We start from the raw sequence: 25661 nt of genomic DNA, 5'->3' as shown, positions 1-25661 counted from the left end.
TTAGGTTTCTAGCAAAATTGAGTGGAAAGCACAAAGGGTTCCCATATACCACTTCCTCTCCCCCACAGCCTTTTCAGCCGTCAACAATCCCATATCAGTGTGGTACACTTATTACAATCAATGAACCAACATGGACCCATAATTATCAATCCAAGTTCATAGTTTACATTAGGGTTCACTCATTTTGGTTGAGTAAATATTCCATTGCATACGGATGTACAACATTGTGTTTACCCATTCATCAGTTGATAGGCATTTGAGTTGTCTCCATCTTTTGTCTATTATGAATAATGCTGATAAAAACATTTGTGTACAAGTTTCTGTATGACCATGTGTTTTCATTTCTCTTGGGCATATAACTAGGAGTAGAATTGCTGAGTTGTATGGTAACTCTATGTTTACTCTTTTGAAGAACTGCCAAACTATTTTCCAATGGGGCTACACCATTTTACCTCCCCACCAGCAGTGTATAAAAGTTCTGATTTTTCCACATCATTGTCAACACTTACTATTATCTGACTTTTTGAGTTTAGCTATCCTAGTGAATGTAAAGTGGTTATCTCATTCATTGTAGCTTTGATTTGCATTTTACTGATGACTAATAATGTTAAGTTTCTCTTCATGTGTATGTGCCTATTGGCCATTTGTATATCTTCCTTGGGGAAAAGTCTATTCATAGCCTTTGCCCATTTAAAAATTGGTCTATTTGTCTTTTAATTATTGAGTTGTAAGAGGTCTTTTTTTTTTTTTTTTTTTTTTGAGACTTGCTCTGTCACCAGGTTGGAGGGCAGTGGTGCGATCTCAGCTCACTGCAACCTTCGCCCTGCCAGATTCAAGTGATTCTCCTGCCTCAATCTCCCAAGTAGCTGGGACTACAGGTGTGTGCCACCATGCCCAGCTAATTTTTGTATTTTTAGTAGAGACAGGGTTTCACCATGTTGGCCAGGCTGGTCTCAATCTTTTGGCTTCATGATCCGCCTGCCTTGGCCTCCCAAAGTGCTGGGATTACAGGCGTGAGCCAACGCACCCGGCCTAAGAATTCTTATGTATTATGAATACAATTGCAATTTTTTTCTGCCATTCTGTGGGTTATCTTTTCATTTCTTATGTCATTTGAAGCACAAAAATTTTAAATTTTGATGAAACCCGATGTTCTATTTTTTCTTGTGTTGCTTATGTTTTTGGCATTATATCTAAGAATCCTTTGTCAAATCCAAGGTTATGAAGGTTTATTCCTATGTTTCTTCTAACAGGTTTATAGTTTTTAGCTCTTACATTTAAGTATTTGATTAATTTTAATTTAATTTTTATATGTGGTATGTGATAGGGATCCAGCTTTGTTCTTTTGTATGTGGAAATCCAGTTGTCCCAACACCATCTGTTGAAAAGACTATTCTTTCCCCATTGGATGGTCTTGACACCCTTGTTAAAAATCAGTAGATGCAAGGATTTATGTCTGAACTCTCAATTCTATTCCATTGATCTGTATGTCTCTCCTCTGCTGTTACCACATTGCCTTTATTATTGTTGCTTTGTGGTAAGTTTTGAAATTGGGAAGTGTGAGTCCTCCTACTTTGTTCTTCTTTTTCAGGATTGTTTTGCTTATTTTGGGTTCCTTGCAATTTCATCCAAATTTTACAATCAGCTTGTCATTTTCTACAAAGAAGTCAGCTGGGATTCTGATAGGGATTGCATTGAATCTGCAGGTGAGCTTGGGGAGTACTGACATCTCAGTGATGTAAAGTCTTCCTATCTATGAATAAAGGACTGTTTTTCCAATTATTTAGACCTTCTTTAATTACTTTCAAGGCTTTACAGTTTTCAGAGTATCAGTTTTACCCTTTTTTGTTGTATTTATTTCTAAGTTATTCATTCTTTTTGATGCTGTTGTAATGGAATTGTTTTCTAATCCCATTTAATTCTCCACAAATGCTTATTGTGCTCAGTACTATTAGAGGTGCCAGGGATATCACAATGAGTATGTTGTGGGGATGAATGAGATAATCTGTGGAAAGGGTGATAATGTACTTTGTATTATTGCTTTTCCTGTCTTTCCCCTTTTCATCTTTTTTTTTTTTTCTTTTCCTGAGATGGAGTCTTGCTCTGTCACCCAGGCTGGAGTGCAGCAGCGTGATCTCGGCTTACTGCAACCTCCGCCTCCTGCCTCAGCCTCCCGAATAGCTAAGATTACAGGCACCTGCTACTGTGCCCTGCTAATTTTTGTATTTTTAGTAGAGATGGCATTTCACCATGTTGGCCAGGCTGGTCTCAAACTCCTGACCTCATGATCTGCCCACCTTGGCCTCCCAAAGTGCTGGGATTACAGGCATGAGCCACCGCGCCTGGCCTCCCCTTTTCTTTAAGCATGTCCTAAGAAGGCGTCCTGCAGAGGCAGGAGGGAGCTCTTTACCTTCAGGAAGAGAAGACTTGCCAGTTGGCGATGGTTCCTGAAGCAGCGGGAGGAGCTGACTATTTACCAGGGAAGCACACTTGCCTGCTTCGTGTGACTGTGAGGACAAGACCCCAGGAAGGCTGAGGGAGCTGCTCCCAGAAAATGGGCATCCTTCAGAAGCCTGGGGCCAAGCTGAAGGAAGGGCCTAGTGGAGGCCCTATGCCTCCTACTAAGAGGTTCCTGGAGGGAGCAGCATTGCTCCCTAGCCCCAGGCTTGGCTACCTCCTCCACAGGCTTTCATCTTTCATCTGTGGCTTCTCAATTTCATATCCCTTTGAGGATCTCCTCCTGCCATCCTCTCCTTCCCTGCATGCCTCTCTAGCACCCAGGTGCTGGGCAGTAGGACGTCTTGGGATCCTGGAATGTGCAAGACCCTGCCAATCGGATTAAGTGGGGAGAGGGAGCGGTGCCTCCTCCTTGCTCCCACCCCCTAGAAACAGTGGGCCAGCAGTTGGGGAGATTCCTCACCGCACAAGCTGGCTCTTTCCTGCATCTGGCTCCAGCCTGGACCCCTTACCCTGGCCACAAGCGGGAGAGTGTTTGTTGGCCTGGCCAAGCAGGGGCCTGGGGTCTGAGACGGCCAGCGCCAGTTCGGGCATCTCCCTCCCTCTATACAGGGCCTCTTCCTCCTCCCCACTGTCTGGAAGGCCCCAACAGGTTCCTCATTTCAACAGTGGCTTCCTCTCTAGGCCAGGCCCTGTGGCGCCTGGGAGCAGCCTGATGGCCCCAAGCCTCACATCTGTCCACAAGCCACCTCCATCTTTGTCTATACCAAAAACACCATGCCCACTGCCCTCATGTCATAGGCCAAACCACAGAGGGCTGACTAAGGCTCAACTGTGTGTTCAGCGCCCTGGGTCTGGAGGGGTGGGGACACAGGTGGAGATGTGGCCCCTGTCCCGGCCCTTTTCTGCTCTCCATACAGGGCCCTGCACATGAGGTGGACTGGCACCACACGTGGGGTGTGACCCAGGTCAGAGAAGGGAGGTGAGCATGGGCAGCAGGGCTGTGATAGGTTTGGGGCAGGACGTCCGGGTCCTCGGGTTGGAGCATTGTGGCTAGGCACTCAGGGATCCTCATCTGGGCCCTGAGGGAGCCAGCCCTCCCTCTGCCCAGGAGCTGTGGGTAGGCTGACAGCTCCCGCAACGAGGGGGGTCCTGGCCAACAGGATGAGGCAAGACTGCTGCAAGGTGAGGCTGAAGAGTGCAGTGGCCAGAGCATGGACTGTGGCCCAGAATTCTTGGGCTACAACAACCTGCTGCCTGTGTGACCTTGAGAAAGTGACTTCACTTCCCTGGGCCTCAGTTTTCTCAGCAGTAAAATGGGATGACCTTACCTTAGACTCTAAGGCTTAACGTGGGGGGTTTTCAGCCTAGACATTATTGACATTTGGGGCTGGGTGATTCTCTGTTATGGGGCCTTTCCGATGCATTGTAGAGTATTTAGCAGCATCTCTGGACCCTACTCATTAGATCCCAGTAGCAACTCCCTGTCCCCAGTTGTGACAATCAAAATGTCTCCAGACATTGCCAAGTGTCCCCTGGGGGCAAAACTGAGCCTGGAGTGAGAACTACTGGTGTTATGTACTACTTACATGAGGCAATATATTGAATGCACTTAGACAGGGCCTGATTCAGAGGAAACACTCAATGATTCTTAGCGTTATTGTTGCAAGCAGGTTACAGAGGCAAAAACAGAACAAAAACACGAGACAAAGACAGAAGAACATGTCTAATGTTCTTGGTTACTAGAGAGTAGGGTCCGGGATGAAGGGGAGAAAAGACTGCTTTTTAAAAACTCCATCGTTGGAGCCGGGTGTGGTGGCTCTCGCCTATAATCCTGGCACTTTGGGAGGCTGAGGTGGGGGAATCACCTGAGGTCAGGAGTTCGAGACCAGCCTAGCCAACATGGTGAAACGCTGTCTCTACTAAAAATACAAAAATTAGCTGGGCGGGCCGGGCGCAGTGGCTCACGCCTGTAATCCCAGCACTTTGGGAGGCCGAGACGGGCAGATCACGAGGTCAGGAGATCGAGACTATCCTGGCTAACACAGTGAAACCCCGTCTCTACTAAAAATACAAAAACTTAGCCGGGCGAGGTGGCGCGCGCCTGTAGTCCCAGCTACTCGGGAGGCTGAGGCAGGAGAATGGCGTAAACCCGGGAGGCGGAGCTTGCAGTGAGCTGAGATCCGGCCACTGCACTCCAGCCGGGGGGACGAGGGGGGACCCGTCTAAAAAAAAAAAAAAAAAAATTAGCTGGGCGAACCCAGGAGGTGGAAGTTGCAGTGAGCCGAGACAACGCCATTGCACTCCAGCCTGGGCGACAAGAGCAAAACTCCGTCTCAAAAAAAAAGAATTTTATTTTTGAGGCTGAGCATGGTGGCTCATGTCTGCAATCTCAGTACTTCAGGTGGCTGAGATGGGAGGATCACTTGAGCCCAGGAGTTCAAGACCAGCCTGGGCAAGATGGTGAGACCCTGTCGCTACAAAAAATAAAAAAATTAGCTGGGCATGGTGGTGCACACCTGTGGTCCTAGCTACATGGGAGGCTGAGGCAGGGTGATCTTTTGACCCCAGAAGATCAAGGTAGTAGTGAGCCCTGTTTGTGCCACTGCACTCCAGCCTGGGTGTCAGAGCTAGACCCTATCTAAAAAAAAAAAAAAAAAAATTCCATCCTTGGCTTGCCCAGTTCCTCCCCATGATTGGGTCTGTTAACCACAGTGTGAACTGGGGCTCGCAGTGGGTGCACTAGGGTGTGCTGGGGCCCCCAAAGACAGAAAGAAAGGGGAGACCCAGCCACCCCTGGCTTTCAGGGTATTAATCTTGACTCAAATAAAAGCTCATACACTTTACATTACTTCTCAAAAAGGTCAGGGGACAGAGGGGACAGAGTGACCAGCTAAAGCCAGGGCCAACTGGCCAGGCACCCAGCCACTCATTCATTCGTGCGATGCTCATTGTGAGCCTGTATGTGCCAGACGCGGTGCCGGTTGCATCATAAAAAGACAGAAGTTTGAGCAGTGATTTAATGGCTGGCCAAGCTTCAGCTAGATGGAGAGGAGGAGAAAGAATGGCATTGATGGTGGGAGCTGGGGATTGGCAGGAGGTGGGAGGAGGTGAAACTGATCAGGCCAAGGCCCTAAGAAGTGTGGTGTGATTGGAGGGGTGGATTGGGGTCAACTTGGGCAGGGCCTTGAGTATCAGCTTAGAGACACAATGCCAGGGCCTTGCAGGCCTCCCCAGGAAGGGGTTCTTGGGTGGGCCCTTTATTTTTTATTTTATTTTAATTTTTTTGAGATGGAGTCTTGCTCTGTCACCTAGGCTGGAGTGCAGTGGCATGATCTTGGTTCACTGCAACCTCTGTCTTCCAGGTTCAAGCGATTCTCCTATCTCAGTCTCCCGAGTAGCTGGAATTACAGGCGTGCGCCACCATGCCTGGCTAATTTTTGGATTTTTAGTAGAGACAGAGTTTCACCATGTTGTCCAGACTGGTCTTGAACTCCTGACCTCAGGTGATTTGCCTGACTTGCCCCCCCAGAGTACTGGGATTACAGGCATGAGCTACCGCGCCCAGCCTGGTGAGCCCTTTAAGCAGGGCTTTGGCTTGGGTTCCTACTCCCGCCTCCCAGCCCCAGGGTAGGGGCCAAGCAAAGGGGCAGCTCAGGGCAGGCGCTGGTCCTGACTCATCCTCCATCTCTGAGGGATGCTCCGCCTCAGTCTCCCTAGCCGAGAAACGGGCCTGTTCTATTTGTTCTATCAGCGATGGTTCCCACCTGCCTCCCAGGGCCCTCCACCTGGGCGTAATTAGACGCTGCCTCCAATTGCTTTGAACTCTGCAGCAGTCAGGCAGCCCAACAGGAGGAAAGCATGGTGGCCCCTTTCTAATGAAGCAAACACCAGGCCTGACTGTCAGATGCAAGGTAACTGGGACCCAAGACAGAGCCAAGGGGTCAATGGGGATGGGGTGGGGCCAGACAGCAGGAAGCCAGGCCTGTGTGAGCACCTCCTCCTGGCCTTAATCGTGGCCACTTGCCTCCTCTGGGGCCCTTTGCTCTTGCCCAGGGTGCCAGGCGGGCAGCCGGCCTGGGCAGGACCACACCCACAGGGCTGTTAAAACCACCTGGGCCAGGCTTGGCCGTGGGGAATGAGCTCACTGAGTCGCTGTCTTATGAGGGAGCCAGGTCCTGGCTGCATGAGCATGACTGGTCTGCCTTGAAGCAGGGGTGCGGGGCCAGGCCTAGAGAGGCTGGCCTGAGGTTGTCCAGCTCTCTGGAGTCCAGCCTGCAGAGTCACACTGTAATCCCATGGGCGCAGGCATCCTTTTGGCTTCAAAAGGAATTTGGAAAACATGAATTGGTCTTTTGAACCCTGCCTGCCCCTTGGCCTGCGACCCAGGCAGCCATGGAGAGGATGAAGGGTCAGGTGGCGCCCCATAGGAGACTGGAGCAGGGCTAGAACTCCAGGCCAGCACACAGGGCCACTGGGCTCTGATCAAGGTGATGTCTCTCACCCACTGTGTGTCCCCTTGAGCAGGTCCCCTCCTCTTGAGCCCTGGTTTCCACTGGTGCCAGTGGGAGTCAAGAGGCCTGCCCGCCCTCCCTTCAGGGAGGTACTGGGGATCAAAAGAGATCACAAAGATAAAAGAGAATAGAAGAAAAGAAAGCTCAGAACACACGGACGTGGTTGTTATTGTCACTGTTGTTATTATTAGCTCCTCGCCAATCCCTCTCGGAACAGAGCCATGCGGGCAGGTTCTCAGCCCTACCTGGGAACCCCAGCGGGAGCCAGGCTGTCCTGGTCCCTGCTAGGATCCCTGCTGCATCCCAAAGCTCTCTTCGGGAGCACCTCTGTCCCCCACCGTCATCTTCCAGCACAGTCCCCCTAAGGGCGAAGGAGAGAGAGGCGAGGGGCTTCGGCCTCTGTCGGGGATGGGACCCTCCCGGCCCTGCTGAAGACACATGGAAACACACGCATACTTCCAAATACACACAGTGCTCACACCCAGACATCTCAGACACACATCAGCGCAGTGGAGCATTTGCACGCAGATCTTAACACAGGCACCTCTTACACACACACACACACACCCCAGATACCATCTCTGAAGCAAACCCCATCATCACCTCCGTCCATCAGAAGGCCATGGATAGGAAAGGGGCAGGCAGGGCTATGAAAGGATATTATTACCTGGGTGGTTGTTGTTGTTATGATAATCCTTAGAAAAGTCTCTACTCGGCAGAAAACATCAAACGGCGGCCAGCAGCCTCAGATAGCAGAGGCGACAGGCCCTTTGGGGCCCTTTCCAGTGCAGACCTGCCTCCTCGTTTGCAAAAATGACTTATTATTAATCTGCGATTGAAACTGTAATTATGCCATCACCGTGTCAACAAGCTGGAACACGGCAAGGGCTGGCAGTGCCGCCTGGAAGTGTGTTCTTACCCTCCACTGTGGCCATGCTGGCACCCGCCCCAGCACGCATGTGTGGAGGGGGCCTCACACACACCTGCCAAATCAGGGCCCACCTCCTCGCGGGCGCCCAGCCCTGTGTGTGCACATGGCTTGGTGCCTCTCTTACCCGTGAGAGTCTGGCTGGAGGAGGTGAAGTCAGTGCATGTTCCTGACGGGACAGCAGCCCTCAGAGAGCCCCAGGGAGCTCCAAAGCCCCAGTTGGTGGGTCCAGTGGGGACTGAACGTCAGAGTGTGCACAAGGGAGTCAGGGCCCATGTGCAGGACACTCCCAGCTATGCCTTTCTGAGTGGTCATTGTCCCGGCTTGCCCTCCACGATGGGACCTTCCTCAGCACCCTTCATAGACATAGTGCCAGGGTCCTTCCGGCCCCGTCCCTGCTCTGCTGGGCCCTGATCGGTGGCTGCCCTGGGGCCCACTCCTCTGCCGTGCTCACCTACTGATGAGCAATCTGTATTGACCACTCATGGCACACCAGATCTGGGGAAGAATACTTTTATGTTCATGATCTCATTAAAAATTGTAAAACCATTTACATTGAAGTGAAGTAAAATATTAGTATTAGCTCTGCAAATGAGACGCTGTAGCCCAGAGAGGTTAGGTGGCCTGCCCAGGTCTTGCAGAGCCGGGGTTTGAAGCCAGGCGATCTGACTCCAGACTGCCGGCCTCCTGGCCACTCCTCCCATGCAGGGAGCTCGGGAAGGCAGAGTCCTGGCTTTAGGTCCTCTGCCTTCCTGCCTGGAGTCTTGGGTATAGAAGATGCCCAGGAGATGGTCAGTGAATGAAAGAATGAGGTGAAATTCAAAAGTTTAGAATTGGCTTGAGAGACATGAACTTCCCAGATTTCATGGGGACCTGGGGTCACTACCTGAGCGTGTGCCAGGCTGAGACTTCTGGGTTGGGGAGGGTCCTTTGGCGCCCAGAAACCACTTTTTTTTTTTTGGCCACATAACGAGGCTGAGTTTGGGTAGCTAAGAAAATGGCAAGCCTAACTGGCCCAGAAGGAGCGTGCGTATGTGTGTCGTGTGTGTCTGTCTGTCTTCTTTTATTTTATTTTATTTTTTTGAGATACAGTTTGCTCTTGTCCTCCAGGCTGGAGTGCCGTGGTGTGATCTCGGCTCACTGCAACCTCTGCCTCTTAGGTTCAAACAATTTTCCTGCCTCAGCCTCCCGAGTAGCTGGGATTACAGGCACCTGCTGCCACGCCCGGCTAATTTTTGTATTTTTAGTAGAGATAGGGTTTCACCATATTAGCCAGGCTGGCCTCGAACTCCTGACCTCAAGTGATCAGCCCACCTCAGCCTCCCAAAGTGCTGGGATTACAGCCCACCTCAGCTTCCCAAAGTGTTGGGATTACAGGCGTGAGCCACCACACCCGGCCTTGTCTGTCTGTCTTCTGTCTGTACCTGCAAATGTGTTGTCATGCTTTCAAGAGACAGCAGAGCTGGAAGTGTTCAGAGCTAGCAGGCAACCAAGCTGAGATGAGGACCTGGGCCTCCTGACTGCCAGCTGGGGATCTTCTATGCATCTGACTGGGAAGACCACAGGCCCCTGGGCTGGCCAAGGTAGAGACAGCTTCAGGGGGCTGGTCAGAGAGCTTAGCCCTTTCAGATCTCCTCTGGAGGGTGACCACAGACTCGGTGGCCACATTCAGCCACTTCTCACTGCCCTCAGGGTCATTGGGAGAAGCCAGAAGTAGGAGGACTGTATTTGACGCAGAGGGCAGTGAGGCTCAGAAGAAAGAGGAACGGCTTTGGAGTGAGGTGCGACCTGGGTTCCAATCCTGACTCGACCACATTCTCACCTAGTGCTCCTGGATAGAGTAACTTTTCTGAGCCTCAATTCTTTCATTTGTAAAATGGAGATCGTGAGGTCCGCCTTACAGGGTTACTAGTGGGATAAAATGAAAACATGGTTCCCAGCCCGCTGTGAGGAGAGGCATGCTGCCCCGATGGTTCCCAAGGCTACATTCTACGCAGACTCAGAACTTCTGCAGCACATGCCAGATGCCTAACTACAAGTGGTTTTGGGTCTGGACACTAAGTGTCTCAACTCTGTGGCATGCCCCCCACCCAGACCCAAGGCCACTGTTCACCACCCCATGCCCCACAAATGTCTCAGCGCCCTGCCAGTCCTGGTCCACCCAGTTCCCTGGTGTTTCCTTACTTTGACTTGAGGCTCACTGCAGTCTCTTTCTATTAGGGCCTAGGCCTTGTGCCAAAACTGTTGAGATGCAAATGTCCCCCTTCATTGGTTTTTACTTATTCATGCCCTCACGCATTCATTCAACAAGCAATGAGTGGCAGACACTGGGGAAACTGAGACACAGCAGGGCCCCAGCAGGGCTTTCTGGGATCTGGAGCTGCTGGCAGGGCAGAGACGGGGAGGCCGGCAGTTAGGGTGCCTGAGACCCTGCAGGAATAAGAAGTGGCCAGGAAAAGGGGCAAGAGGGAGGGGCGGCTGCGCTGAAACCAGGCGTAACTGGGCTTCATTGATTCTATGTTAATGCTGCTGGAGCAGCTCAGTGCGTGGCAGAAGGACCCAGCCGGTCTGGGTGGATGCTTTGAGGCAAACAAAGTCCTCTTTGGGGACTTTGTTACTACAGGGAGAGCCAAGGAGGGTCCAGAAATTAAACCACTGTGGCTGTTTGAGGTCTACATTCCCCCCGGTGGAGTGGGACAGTGGTCCAGGTGGTCCAGGAAATAGGCACGAGGGGTGACCCAGCCTGTGGATGTCACAGGCCGGGGGACCCTCTGGGACTATTCCCAGGCTGGGCCTCATGTGGGGAGACTCGGATGGAGTTGGGGATGTCGGGCCCCAGTGGGGCAGCAGGAGCAGGGTGCGGAGTGCGTGGCAGGCAGGTCAACGGGGGGCAGGGAGGCCATGGTGATGGATGGGCCCTGCAGACCTTGCCTGGGAACCAACGCCCGAGACGCCTCCCGCCAGCTGGAGAGAGCCAGGGGGTCAGATGGCAGCCCCTCCCCTGGGAGGCCGGCCCTGCTAAAGCAGGAGGGAGCTGGCAAGCCATGCCGTTCTCAGGCCAGGCCGCCCATCCTCCCGCTTCCCACTGCCTCTGGTCCACACGGATCTTAGGGCTGAGAAGGCCTGGAATGCAGGGGGCCCTAGGGCCTTGGAGAGGGCTCACACCCCCTCCCTTGACAGAAGGAAGAAATTGGCTTTCAGAGACCTGGAAAGGCCCTCCCAACCCCTCCAGGCCTCCCAAACCAAGCCCCCAGCTTTTGTTTACAGGGGCAGGGAGCTTGTGGACAGCACCCCTTGTGCCCAGAGAGGGGAAGCAATTTGCCCAAGGTCACACAGCCAGAGACAGAGGGAGACTTAATAATTCTTCAGGTCAGGCCTCCCTGAAAAGCACACTTCTTTTTCCATAGAGGTGCATTTAGCCAATGGCTGTTGCCTTGGGAGAAGAGACCAAGCCATTTGTACCTGGCTAGGTCAGAGAACCCAGGTTGGGGGAAACGCGAGGGGGCATGGCAGGGATCCCGGGGGCCTTGGGAGTGAAGCAGAGGCCCTGCTCAAGGGCACAGCAGGTCAATGGGTTGGTTGTTGCCATGGTTTGAATGTTTTTGCCGCCTCCAAAACTCATGTGTTATTAATGTCGCTATAAAAAGGGCTTGTGGGAGTGGGCTCCCCCTCTCTTCTGCTCTTCTGCCATGTGAGGACACGGCATCCCTCCCCTCCAGACGATGCAGTGTTCAAGGCACCGTCTTGGGAGCAGAGAAACGGGGCCCTAACCTGCCGGCACCTTGATCTTGGACTTCCCAGTCTCCAGAACTGTGAGGATACGTTTCTGTTCCTTATAAATCACCTACTCCCAAGTGTTCTGTGACAGCAGCACACAAGGGGCTAAGACAGCTGTGAACCTGATTCTCCCCAGAACATGGAACAAAGGGCTCAGGACACGTTAAATTGTGGGCCACACCTGTTCAGCAGCCCTGAACACAGCCCTGAGCTTGTGTGCTCAAACACGCCCATGTGTGGCGGTTCCTAGCTGGGCAAGGGGGTTGCTGGAAGAACAAGTCTACCACCACCCTGCGGCCCAGGACCTGGCCCCTTGCTGGGGGCTGGACAGGCTGAGGGGAGGACAGGACTTCTCAGGAGAACGGGGGCGGAGAAAGGTCTTCTTACTGGGAAGGTGTGGATGTCCCTCTCTATGACAGTCCCCTCTGTGCCAGCCTCACAGCATGCCTGTAAGGTAGGTGCTGCCACCAGCATCTCACAGCTGAGGAAACAGGCCCAGAGGAAAGCCATGCATGCGGGGCTGCAGGGAGGGAAAGCGGTGCCGGCGAGCAGCCCCCTCCTGCTTCTCCCGGCAGGTGGCAGGCGGCAGAAGGAGCCTGGGACTCCAAGCTTGGTGCAAATCTCCTGGTAACTGTGCCTTTGGATTAAACACTTCCCCTCTCTGCACTCCCACTTCCTTTTCTGCACTGTGGGAACAATAGCATTGTCTCCTTCTCCCAGGAGTGTCTCAGGGCCTACGTGGTGACAGATGTGAAAAGGATCCGCAAAGCCTGAGGTGCTGTCCTTGCGGCCCAGGCCTGCGGCTCCCTGTGGGGGAGGAAGGGCTCCCCTGGGGCCCTCTCCTCCAGCAGCACTGTGCGTGTGCCCTGGCCCTATTCCCACGGGAAGGGGATGGGAGAGGTGGGGTTCTCGCCTCATCCTGAAAGTGGGGCCCACTGTTCAGAAGCCTAACCCCCATCCCATTCCGGCAAGGGCAGATGTTTTAGAGAGGTGGGGCCTGTCTCCCCAGGCCTCATGACCTCAGGCGGGAGAGTCGAGTCGCTACGCCTGATGTCCGGGCCTGGAGATGCTGCTAGCTGGGTTAAGCGCCCCGACCTCAGTTCACCTCCCAGTCCTGCTCACCTGCTCTGTGGTCACGTGTGTACAAAGGGCAGACCGGAATGCTTACACAGGCTCAGGAAGCAGACGAGGCAGGCAATGAGCTTAATTGAGAGAATCAGGGCCCATAAATAATCTCTCCCTGCCCCCACCGCAGCAAGCTGTGCCCAGTGGCTGGCTTGGCATTCTGAGGACTTACCCATCAATCCAGGGACTTCTGAGTGCTCTGCCAGTGCTCGGGGAGGTAGAAGGCAGGACAGGCCTCTCAGGAGCTCAATGCTGAGCAGGGATGAGGCACTGAAGCCACTGAAGCACCTTCCTGGGTGGTGGGATTCCAACGAGGGAGAGGGCTGTGTGGCTGACGGCCAGGAAGGCTTCCCAGAGGAGGTGGCTGCCAGTCTGGGGGATGCTCTGACAGGAAATGGTGAAGAGGGGTAGTAAGAAAGGAGGAGAAGAGATGGGAGAAGGGGAGAGAGGTCTGTGCATCCCCCGGCCAGCAGCAGCAGACGCAGGGGCTTGTTTCTTTCCCTAGTTGAGAACTCCTGTGTATGTCAGCCTCAGGAGAGAGGGGGACCACCCACGGGCAAACCTACTAACTCGGCCCTGCGAGTTGTCCGCTAGCAGTGACAGACTCCTCACTCCTTCCCTCTGAGGCGGGCGCCTTGTTGCCAAGGAAAGGGAAGCACAGAGAGGCTGGTCTTGTTGCCTGTGACCCTGCAGGAAAAGGAGGAGGTCCGGGTTGAATGGGCATCTTCTGACTGAGCACGGGAGCGGAACTGACCGAGGAGCCCCCTGGCTGTGTGTCCTGCAGGCTGCTCTCCAGCCTGGCGGGGACACTGAAGCAGGCTGGTTGCTGGAAAACACCAGACTCCCAGGGGCTGGCTTGGGCTCAGTGAGACTTGCCGACCTTCCTTAGATCTCACTAGGATCTAGGATATTTTCTCCCGGCCTCGGTCTTTCACTTTCTTTTTCTTTCTTTCTTTCTTTTTTTTTTTGAGACAGAGTCTTGCTCTGTCATCCTGGCTGGAGTGCAGTGGCACAATCTCGACTCACTGCAACCTCCATCTCCTGGGTTAAATCAATTCTCCTGCCTCAGCCTCTGGAGCAGCTGGGATTACAGGCGTGTGCTACCACACCTGCTAATTTTTTGTATTTTAGTAGAGATGAGGTTTCATCATGTTGGCCAGGCTGGTCTCGAACTCCTGACCTCAAGTGATCTGCCCACCTCAGCCTCCCAAAGTTCTGAGATTACAGGTGTGAGCCACCGTGCCCAGCCCAGTCTTTAACTTTCAGGCCCCATGTGCCCCCAGCTCTAAGGGCTCATCCAGACTTCACCATCTCCTTCCCCGTGTTCTTTTACCCAGTATCCCCGAACAAAATCCTTGCATGCATGATCTCATCTTGTGGGGGCATCCGGCACCCTGGCTAACACATAACACTCCTCTGAGCTCCCTCTGAGGCTCTGGAATCCTAGGACTCTTGGCCTCTCATGCTGAGCCCTGACTGGCCCTAGAATCAGGACTGAGCAAACCCAGGGGTGCTGGAGTCAGGAGGACACTCACCATGGACAAAAGAGCATCCTACCTACCCACACTGCCCTGCTGCTGCCCCGGGGCCTCGGACTTCATCGGGTCCTCTTCTCCCTGCTCTGTTGGGAGCCTCAGCCCTGCTCTTGTCTGATCTGCCCTTTAGAGTATGTGCAGGAGGTGAGCATTTGTTGAGGGCCTCACAACACCCCTCTGAGCAAAGTATTCTTCCTTGACTTTTACCCGCTTCACAGATGAGGCCCAGGGGAGGAGCAGTGGGCTGTCCTCATGCAGTCTCACAGCTGGTGGGACCTGGGGGTCCCACCCCCTCTCTCGCACCCCATCTCGCCTTCACCTCTCACTGGGAGGATGAGAGGTGGCAAGGGAAGGTGGCAGCAGGTGAGGAAAGTGGGGAGGTGCTGGGGCCAGGAGGCATCTTCTCAGGCCCATCTTGGGAAGCTGGGGTTTGCCATGGCACCCCTGGCCTGCCTTAGTCTCCCTGACCAAGCCCGGCTGCCTCTTCCCATAAAAGCTAAATTTACTCTTTTAACAAGTCCAGCACTGCATTAAAACACAATGGAATGTTTGGGAAGAGGGAATGTTCTGTCATCCAGGGCCAGTAAGTCAGGAGGCCATGCTCAGCCTCTGTGGGGTCCAGCAGTGCCTCTAGAGTCTCGGAGAAGGGCCCCCCCCATGCCTCTCCTCCTCCTGGGAGGTAGGGCTGAGAGCCCCTACTGGGAGGCAGGAGGTCTGGGTGCTGCGCCCTGGGGCGGATCTCTCTGAGTCTGTTGCAGAACTTAAGTTCTTCTTTGGTCTCGGTGGTCCCAAAGGCCCTGTGTCTTGCCTCCATGGTGCTGGGTGTTCACCCAAGGCGCTCCCTTGAGGACACTGCTTTCCCTGAAACTTTCCCAGTGGAGGTTGGTTTTCTCTCCTCCGCATCTATCTCAGAGCCAACAGGTGGGTGGGTGCCTTTTCTGCTCCCACTGGTACTTCCAGCCTCTCTCTTCCCTCTTTTTTTGGAACTCCCCCCCAGCTCTTTCCAAAGCTCACGGGCCACCCTGCCCCAGGCCACACACCCTCTCTGTCCCCTCCTTGCTGTTACCTGCTAACTTCCTGGCCACACTCCTCCATCCCTTGGAATGCTAGCTCTGTCACTAGTATCTTGGGACTTTCCACATAGGGCACTATTGTCCATGTCTCAGTCTCTTGGCGACCTCACTTCTGGCCACCTCATCCTTGTCACACAGTCCCAGGGTCATACCCTACCCTTATCACCACCAGAAACTGTACCACCTCTGAACCCTGATCTTAAGCTTCTCTTTCTCTGACCACCCCTCTTCCTTCCCAGGTCTCTAACTCTAGACATGGACTTTTAGTCGTGACAGTTTTCCAACCTCACCATTTTTGGCTCCTCTCTCCTCCTTCTCCTGAGTCTATTTGGGGAATCTCAACCTTAATTGAACTCAGCTATTTCCCCAAGAGCTGACCTTTGCTGGAGAAACCCCTGTGGCCGGGCTGATCAGGTCCCCTTCTGTGCATGACCACTGCCTCCACGGGGGTGCTTGCTGCCTGGCAAGCCTGGTGTGCGTGGCAGGGATCTGCTGTCCCTCAAGGGTTCACACTTTCCTGAAACATCTCACCCCCTGTCCACTCACTGTTGGCCAGGCCTCTGACTTCACCCAGGAAAGGGAAGCACAACTTCCTTCTCTGGCCTCCAGAATACGCTTCCACCTCCCTGGAGCCTCTGTCTTTCCACCATCCAAGTGGAAGCCTGCAGATCTTCACCCCTTCCCCCGGGCCCATTCCTGGCACTTATCACAGGATGAGCGTGGCTTAGTGGGTTTATTTACTTGTTCATTATCACTAGAAAATGATTATCCTGGCACCTGGCACCAAGTAGGCACTCAATACATACCTTTTCATGCATAAATGAGTATATATTAGGGACAGTTAGCTTTATTGAGTAATATTTTAAAATGACAACTTTAACAAAGTATGCACTCAATACAAAAACTTCGGATAAGGGAAAAGCGTAAAGAAAGAAAAGGCAGAAATGAACCATAATTCTATCACTTGTTAATAACTGCTGTCAACTTTTGATATGTATGTATTCAAAGTTTCCTATACATATATTTTTCCTTCTCAAAATGATACTTGGATAGATATAGATTACTACGTAACCATTGGTGATGAACATTTTCTTACATCTTTAGATATTCTTCTAAATCTTTTTAATAATTGCACAGTGTTCCATTGTATGGATGACCTTAATTTACTTAACCACTTCCCTAATGTTGGACATTTGTGTTCTTTCCATATTTTTTATCTTCCCTATTTAGTCAACATCCTTATACATAAATGTACGTATACATTATTTTCCCTGTGGCTGAATTCCTAAGTGGACTTGTAGGTCAAAGAGTACACATATTTTAAGGCTTTGATTTATATTGTTAAATCACAAGAGACAATTTGCTTTGGAAACCAAATCAACACAAACACAATCTCCTACTTTTCCAAGCATAACAAATCCCCTTCTGAAGCTCCAGAGGGCTCCTCCCTCAGAAATCCTCATGGCTATAGGATCGTCCTTTCTGTCAGCATTTTGCTTAAATGCCCCCTATCAGCAAGGCCTTGATGGCTCTTCCATACAAAGTGGCACCTCTCCTTCTTTTTCTTTTTTCTTTTTTTTTTCTCGTTTTTTCTTTTTTCCTTTTTTTTTTTTTTGAGATGGAGTTTTGCTCTGTCACCCAGGCTGGAGTGCTGTGGCAAGATCTCGGCTCACTTGCAACCTCCGCCTCCTGGGTTCAAGTGATTCTCCTGCCTCAGCCTCCTGAGTAGCTGGGATTACAGGTGCCCGCCACCACACCTGGCTAAGTTTTTGTATTTTTAGTAGATTTAGGGTTTCACCATGTTGGCCAGGCTGGTCTCGAACTCCTGACTTCAGGTGATCCGCCCACCTTGGCCCACCCACCTGTAATCCCAGAGTGTTGGGATTACAGGCGTAAGCCACTGTTCTCCACCTCTCTTTCTTTTTCATCCTCTACGTCCTTTTTGCAGTTGCCTAGCTGCACTCAGCACTCCCGACAAGTCTAATGTTTGTTTATGTCTGTCTCTTCCAGATCTATGAGAGTAGAATGTCTGTTTTGTTCCTTCTGTAGCCCCAGCGTCTTCACCTCGCCTGGCACAGAGTACATGCTCAATAAGCATTTTGAGAGTGAATGACTGAGTGTTGGCACTTCTAGTCTCAAACTAATGGTGATGATAATATTCAGGGCTCTATAGGAGCTGTTTTAAGTAGCAGAGGCAATTCATAGATAAGAGATAAGGAAATAAACAAATAAAATGACTGCTTAATGTAGTCATTGTTGTGAAGGGGGGATACACTTAACACAGGGTGTGATATGTAAACTGAGACCTGTGGGCTGAGCAGGAGTAGGTGTGAGGAGGGCATGGACAAGCACATCCAGGCACATGGACCAGGGTGTAAAAAGGCCTTGAAATAGGAAAGAGATTAGCAGGTTAAGGAATGGAAAGAAGGCCAGGGCCTGAGCATAGCAGTCAATGGGGTGAGAGCCACAGTGGGGAATGGGGAGATCACCCATGTGCTGTGGATCAAGGAGCATGAGGAAGAATCCCCTACTCAGAGCTCCTACTCACGATTCAGATCAGGGCAGTGGCCTCCAAAGCCCATTCTCTCCCTGAGTCTCATACACTGTGGAGTCTCATCAAATTTACATTTAATGCATGAAACTTCCAGCTCCTTATTTTTATTTTATTTTATTTATTTATTTATTTATTTTTTGAGACGGAGTCTTGCTCTGTTGCCCAGGCTGGAGTGCAGTGGCTGGATCTCAGCTCACTACAAGCTCCGCCTCCCGGATTTACGCCATTCTCCTGCCTCAGCCTCCCCAGTAGCTGGGACTACAGGCACCCGCCACCTCGCCCGGCTAGTTTTTTGTATTTTTTAGTAGAGACGGGGTTTGATCGGGTTAGCCAGGATGGTCTCGATCTCCTGACCTCGTGGTCCGCCCGTCTCGGCCTCCCAAAGTGCTGGGATTACAGGCTTCAGCCACCACGCCCGGCCCCAGCTCCTTATTTTTAATGAAATAATGCCACAAGTCAAATTTGCATATGCAGTCTTTATTACATACTGTCCATTATCCCATGTTATGCTCACACGCAAACGCTATACTATATTGTACATATGAAATCTTTTATTTTACTTTATTTTATTTTTGGATAGGGTCTTACTCTGTTGCCCAGGCTGGAATGCAGTGGCATAGTCATGCTCACTGCAGCCTTGACCTCCTAGGCTCAGGTGATCTTCCCGCCTTAGCCTCCCGAGTAGCTGGACTGCAGGCATACACCACCACGCTTGGCTAATTTTTTATTTTTTATAGAGACAGGGTTTCACCATGTTGCCCAGACTAGTCTTGAACCCCTGGGCTCAAGTGATCAACCTGCCTCAGCCTCCCAAAATGCTGGGATTACAGGTGTGAGTCATCACACCCACCCTACACAAAACCATTTATACTGTGTTTTATGGGATAAATTAAGGGATTTAAAAATGTGATTCTTGAGGTCAGGAGATTGAGACCATCCTGGCTAACACGGTGAAACCCCATCTCTACTAAAAATACAAAAACAAAATTAGCCGGCCTTGGTGGTAGGCACCTGTAGTCCCAGTTACTCGGGAGGCTGAGATGGGAGAATGGTGTGAATCTGGGAGTCGGAGTTTGCAGTGAGCTGAGCTCATGCCACTGCACTCCAGCCTGGGTGACAGAGCAAGACTCCATCTCAAAAAAAAAAAAAAAAAAAAAAAAGTGATTATTCTTTTGTGCCCTGATTAAATTAAATTAATTAATTAATTTATTGACACAGAATTTTGCTCTGTCACCTAGGCTGGAGTGCAATGGCGTGATCTTGGCTCACTGTAACCTCCAACTCCCGGGTTCAAGTGATTCTCCTGCCTCAGCCTGCTGAGTAGTTGGGATTACAGGCACCTGCCTCCACACCTGACTAATTTTTGTATTTTTAGTAGACATGGGGCTTCACCATGTTGGCCAGGCTGGTCTCCGACTCCTGACCTCAGGTGATCCACCTGCCTCAGCCTCCCAAAGTGTTGGCACCACAGGTGTGAGCCACCGCGCATGGCCCCGATTTTATTTTTTATCAGATTTTCTCATTGTGCTTCATTGATCAATATTTTATACTGACGTGTTTTCTAGTTCACTAATCTTCTATTAGAGACATCTAATCTGCTGTTAAACCCATTCATTGCTTGTTAATTATGATGATTATTATTTTTTGTAGTTTTTTTTTTTGTCTAGAATTTCCATTTGATAAGCTTTAGGAGTTTCCAGTTCTCCTTAAATTATTTATCTTTCCTATTTTTTTTTAACTTATCAATCACAATTATTTTAAAGTCTGCTGTTTTAAATAATAATATCTGGATCTCCTTCAGGTCTGTTGCTATTATCTGTGTTTTTTTCCACCTCTTAGTTTCAGTCATATGATCTTATCTCCTGTCTCGCCTGGTAAATATTACTGACTTCCAGACATGGTATATGGAAAGATTGTAGAGATAATTTGAGGCTCTGAATAATCCAGAGAGGATTTACTCTTGCCTCTGGAAGGGAGTTGGAGTAGAGGCAGCGTACCTTAATCCCATGTGGGATGAAGTTTGTTTGAAGCTGCACTTCAACCTTTGTGAGGGCTGACCTATTTCTGATTTGTGCTTCAAGGGTCCTAACTGACAGTCTTTTTTTTTTTTTTTTTTTTTTTTCTCTTTAATAAGCCATCTCTCCACTTGGAGATGCTTGAATTCTCCCCTCTCCTCTTTTTCTCTAACTCCAGGAGATTGCAAAAACCTCAGTCTCCAGTTTGTGCTCACATTCTCAACTTCATGGCTACTGCTTAGGGAAAAAGTAGGGCCAAATGTTGAGCTCATCTTTCTAGATTCAAATTTTAAAAATGTATTTTATCCCTTTTTTCAGTTGGTGGCAAAGTTGGTGTGATATATAAGCTAGTCTATTGAAACCAGAAGTAGAAATTGGCACAGATCTTAGAACCCAGCCCTGCAGAGAGGTTATTCCAGTCCCCTGCTTCAACTTGGCCATTCAAAGGGCCAGCCTTGGCCTCCTCGTACCCTGAGCACCTGCTCCCCATTCATACAGGGCTTGGCTGCTGCCTAGTGATGTTCATGGCCTGGAGGCTGCCTCCAAAATGGCTACCCATCCAGCCCCAGCATCCAGGCTGGTCAAGATGGTGGTGGCCTGGTTTTTGCCAAGGCTCTGCCATCAGAGTGGCCAGGCTCACTTCTGTCTGCTGACCAGCCTCACTCACATGTCATGTCTTCTGTAGCTCCCTCTTGTGCCAGGCTCCATGCTCAGTGCTTCACATAAGTGGCTTCATTTCATCCTCATAGAAACACTAGCAAATAACTGTAGTTATCTTCATTTTACAGATGAGGAAACTGAAGCCCTAGGGGTTTAGTCATAATTCCTGCCCACCTCATGAAAGCACATATGTACTTAGGTGTTCAATTAATTTTCTTGTTCACCCTAGACTATAAGCAACATGAAGGCAGAAAACGTGTCTATACATCTATTCTATATCCTCGTCATATACCCATGCCTGGCACAAAGTCTGTAGACAATAACAAGCATTGAAGCCAGGTGTGGTGGTGCAGCCTGTAGTCCCAGCCACTCAGGAGGCTGAGGCGGGAGGATGGCTGAAGCCCAGGAGTTTGAGGCCGTAGTGTGCTATGGCCACATCTGTGAATAGCCACTGCACTCCAGCCTGGGCAACATAGTGAGATCCCGATCTCAGAAAAACAAAAAACACAAACAAAAGTCAACCCAAACAAAACCAAAACCAAAAAGAAGCATTGAGTGAATAAATAAAGCTTCAAGTCCCAAAGTTGTTTGTGGTGAAGGCCAGACTGCAGGGAGTCCTGCCTGCTCACCACTCACCTCACAGCTGCTAGGGAATATGTTCATTTGCCAGAGAGTTTCCAGTACCTTCTGTATGTCAAGATTCTAGTTGAGTTTCCTGCTACCAGGGGTATAATTTTGGCAATTTCAGTGCTTTGGTGTTGGGGGTTCCATTGCCCTTAACCAAGGTCTGGGGACCCATATGGAACTGAGGAATGGACTCAGAAACTTCTGACGTCACAGTAAAAATTTGCAAGTATGTGATCATTTTTCTAGAGAAAGGATCTATTGTATTTCTCAGACTCTCAGAGAGGCCTGGGACCCCCCCCCCCCCCCCCGCCAAGGTCAAGAATGCTGGGCATGGGGTTTGGTTGCCTTGTCGGTCTCCCAACATTACCTCCCCTGGCCAGGGAGGGGCTTCCTGAAGCCACCCGCAGCTTGTTGGGGGCCGGCTGGAGAAACCAGCCGGGGTGTGAAGGCGAAGCCTCTCTTCCAGCCTGAGCAGGGTGTCCAGAGCCCTCCAGCCAGCATTCTCGAAAATCCCTCAAGGTTAGGGGGTGGGTGTCACTCACCAAAGGACCGTGAGTAATGGAGGTCTGGCCCTCTCAGGGCAGCCGCTGACAGGAAAGCCGCCGCACCGGCTCAGCGGCATATTTGTGTGGCTTCTGGTTCTGAGGCAACCGCCAGGTGAGGCCGGGGTGGTGGGGGTGGGTGTGTGGGAATTCCCAGGCCCCAGCTCAGCACTTTGAAGTGAAGACCCTGAGTCCGTGATGGAGGGGGGACAGGAAGGCGCCACCAGTCCCTCGAAAGGAGACAGGAGGCCGCCGGGGCACCTTCTCCCTGCTCAGGCTGCCCTGGGTGCCCCCGGCCTGAGGATGAGGAGATAATCTTGTTTAGTTTTGGAATCAGCAAGTCCAGCTACAAGAACATCCTCTCAGAATTGGAGAGGTCTCTCCTTGTACATATTCTTCCTCACACACAAAATCCTTACAATTTTTTTTCTTAGACGCACACTTTCAAAAACATGGGCACTCTCTTGTCTCACACACCAAATTCTCTCTCACGTGTACATATGTGTTCACTTTCTCTCACACACAGGCTCACACCCGTTCATGACCAGGTTCGGGGGCTCCTGCAGACCTGGAGTCTGACCTTGGCCCCTGTGTCCACCTCAGGGTTCACGAGGTGACCGGGTGGCTTCCTGGCTCCGCCTTTCTGAGTATTGTTCCCCATTGGTCAGCCCTGACAAGGTTACTTCCTACACAGAGTGTGGCCGACCTTGCTGGCCTCGCCCACCCTGCCATGCTGTCAGCCGCCATCCTGCTCCTTCATCCCATAGGTCCCCTGACCTAGCCTAGTCCTAGGCGCGGCCTTTGACAGGGAGTCAGGGGCCAGACCCTCCTTGTTCCCCACCCCTGGTTCAGTTCAACAATTCTCTCTCAGAACTTAGAGCCCTTTAAGAAGGAGAAAATGTTTAAGAAAAGTCAAGAAAACCAAATTATAATTTTATGTCCAGCTGTGACATGACTCAGTGCACATCCTCCAACCCCCAGACCAGAAGCTTCCCCTGAGCCCACCGTGGCTCCCGGGGGAGATAGGGGTGACAGGAGTGGGAGAAATTGTGTTTCTGGAAGGTCCTTGGCCAGGGTAGTCCCTGAGAGACTCTAATGTTCCCTGGGGCTGAGCGTTCTCTGCTGTGGCTGGGCTCAGGGAAAGCCACATTGCCGAGTGTCGGGACTTGGGGAAAGTCCTGACATGACGCCGCCATGGTTGCCCCACCAGTGTAGCTGGGTCATGGGCGAAGGCAGCCTAAGATAGGATGATATTTAAAATATTTAGGGCTAGGCACAGTGACTCACACCCATAATGCCAGCACTTTGGGGGGCTGAGGCAAGAGGATTGCTTGAGGCCAGGGGTCCAAGACAAGCCTGGGCAACATAGGGAGCCTTTACCTCTCCAAAAAACAAACAAGCAAACAAACATTAGCACTCAGCACCAACCATGAGAACTGAGCTGGAACAGGACCCCAGAGGCCACCCCATCAAGCTGTGCTTGCCTTTAGCCCTTTAGTTCCTAGGTGTGGGCAGTTGTGGTGAGGTTGGTCCTGGGGGGTAAGAGGGGCAGGGATGGAACAGTGGCTATTTAGCAGTTGCTCCTGAAGAAGCAGCTGTGGGGGACATATGCTGAGATTCTAGCTGAGTTCCTGCCATCAGGGGTATAAATTCGGCAGTTTCCAGATTTTGATAACATGTACACACATGGTTAGCAAGATGCAGAGTGGGCTGCCTTGAGCCCATATGAGCTTTTGAAACCCTGAGGGACTAATGATGAAGAGAGCAGGGGTGAGGGTTGGTGGCAGGGGACATGAGAGAGTAACACCAGCATTTAATATTGATGTAGTTCTCACTGTGTGCCTGATGCCTACTGAGTGACTTCCACATATTACCTCACATGATAATTTAAACAGTGCTGTTGGCCTAGCACTTTGGGAAGCCGAGGTGGGTGGATCACTTGAGGTCAGGAGTTCAAGACCAGCCTGGCCAACATGGCGAAACCCCGTCTCTACTAAAAATACAAAAATTAGCTGGGCATGGTGGCGGGCGCCTGTAATCCCAGCTACTCAGGAGGCTGAGGCAGGAGAATCACTTGAACCCGGGGGGTAGAGGTTGCAATGAGCAGAGATTGCGCCACTGCACTCCAGTCTGGGCAACAGAGCAAGACTCCATCTCAAAATAAATAAATAAATAAACAGTGCTGTTGAGATATATTTAAAGCTAAAGTGTGCAATGTGCTATGTTTTGATACACGTATGTACCCACGAAATAATCACTACAATTAAGATAATGAACAAACCCATTGCCCCTCAACGTTTCGTCGGAACCCTTGGTAATTTCTCCATCCTGACCCTTCCTTCTGTCCTCAGGCAACCACTGACCTGCTTTCTGATGTTATAGATTAGTTTTCGTTTTCTATAACTGTTTATAGAAGTAGCTCATTTAATAGTTACAACGACCCTCTGAAGTGACTACTACTTTTCTTGCCATCATCCCCATTCTACAGATGAGAAAATAGAGGCACAGGGAGGTTCAATGACTTGTCTGCAGTCACACCACATGGCCTGGGACGGGTGGAGGCCAGGCGTGTGGCTTTGGAGCCTGGCCTGCTGACCACAACACTGCACTGCCCCTCACTCAGGTGGAGGGACCCGAGCACAGGAGGGTGTCAGAGGCCAGAGGGAAGCAAGCAGGTCCCTGTTTCAGAGGCTGGAGGGAAGCAAGGAGGTTTTTGGAAGAGGGGTCAGAAAACCTCAGGACGTGAAGCTGGTGAGGGGAGCATTAGGGGTTACGGCTAGGCTGGGCTTGGCTGCGATGAGCTGTGGGCAGTAGGCAGTGAACTGGCCCACAGCCCGAGTCGGGGTCTGGTGATCTTAGCAGGCCTGTGGAGGAGCTTGTTCCTGCCACAGGAGGAGCCAGGGAGGGTGGCTGTCTCCTGCAAGCTTTTCCCTATCTGTCCTGGAGACCCCTTTTGTCTGCAGCGGCTGTCTGTCCTGTTATGGAGAAAAGCACTGGTGGCCCGCTCTCCCCCTGTAGCATGGCCTGGGGGCTGCAGCCAAGCTGGGAAGGAGTTGCAGTCTGAGGATCCCTCTGGGTTCCCTCTGGTTGGGAACCCTGGGCAGACCTTGAGCCCTGGACCAAGACACCGTGGTCATGTGGTGCCTCCAGAGCAGCTGGCCAGGGCTGGGCTGCCAAAACACCTGCGGAAGACCCCGGATGCTTTCCAAATGCCGCTGTCACAGCAGAGCTTGGATGAGCAAGAGGAGGTGGAGAGTCTGAACTTCTCTAGGGGCCACTTGATGAAGGGGTTTCTGGAGAAGGCCAGTTTGGAGCAAGCCTTTGAGAAGGAGGACTTCGGGCACATGACCAGCGATTTGGCCAGGATGACACTGGGCTGCCTCTTGCTAGCCTCTCTGTGATGATCACCAATAGTAAGTGATAAACCCCAAACAACGAATACTGACAAGAGGGCAGTAATCACTGTGATTTTACATTTGGCTAACTCGCTGCTGCAGAGGTGGGGTCTAGATGGTAAATAACAGGCAAACTGTAAATCACCCCAAAAACTCATCGAACCAGCAGCAGATTGACCCAACTTCCCCGCCCCAGTGCCTGGGTCTCAGAGGCCAACATAGGGACAGCACTGGGACTCCTAGGTTGCTCTGGTGCAGGAGTAGGGGTATCCCCACCCCGGGAGACTGCGCCTGGGTTCCAGTCCAGCTCTGTCAACTGCTTGCTGTGCTACTCTGGGCTGGTCGCTCACCCACTCTGGGCTCCTTTTCCTTCAGCTGTGAAATGGCGGGCTCTGATATTCTACAATTCCAAGTCTCCTCTGCCCTACCCGGATTCCTTAAGATTCCTGGACCCTTTTA

Source organism: Papio anubis, chromosome 19, assembly GCF_008728515.1.
Source record: "Papio anubis isolate 15944 chromosome 19, Panubis1.0, whole genome shotgun sequence".
Taxonomy (NCBI): domain Eukaryota; kingdom Metazoa; phylum Chordata; class Mammalia; order Primates; family Cercopithecidae; genus Papio; species Papio anubis.
This window is presented reverse-complemented; position numbering follows the sequence as displayed.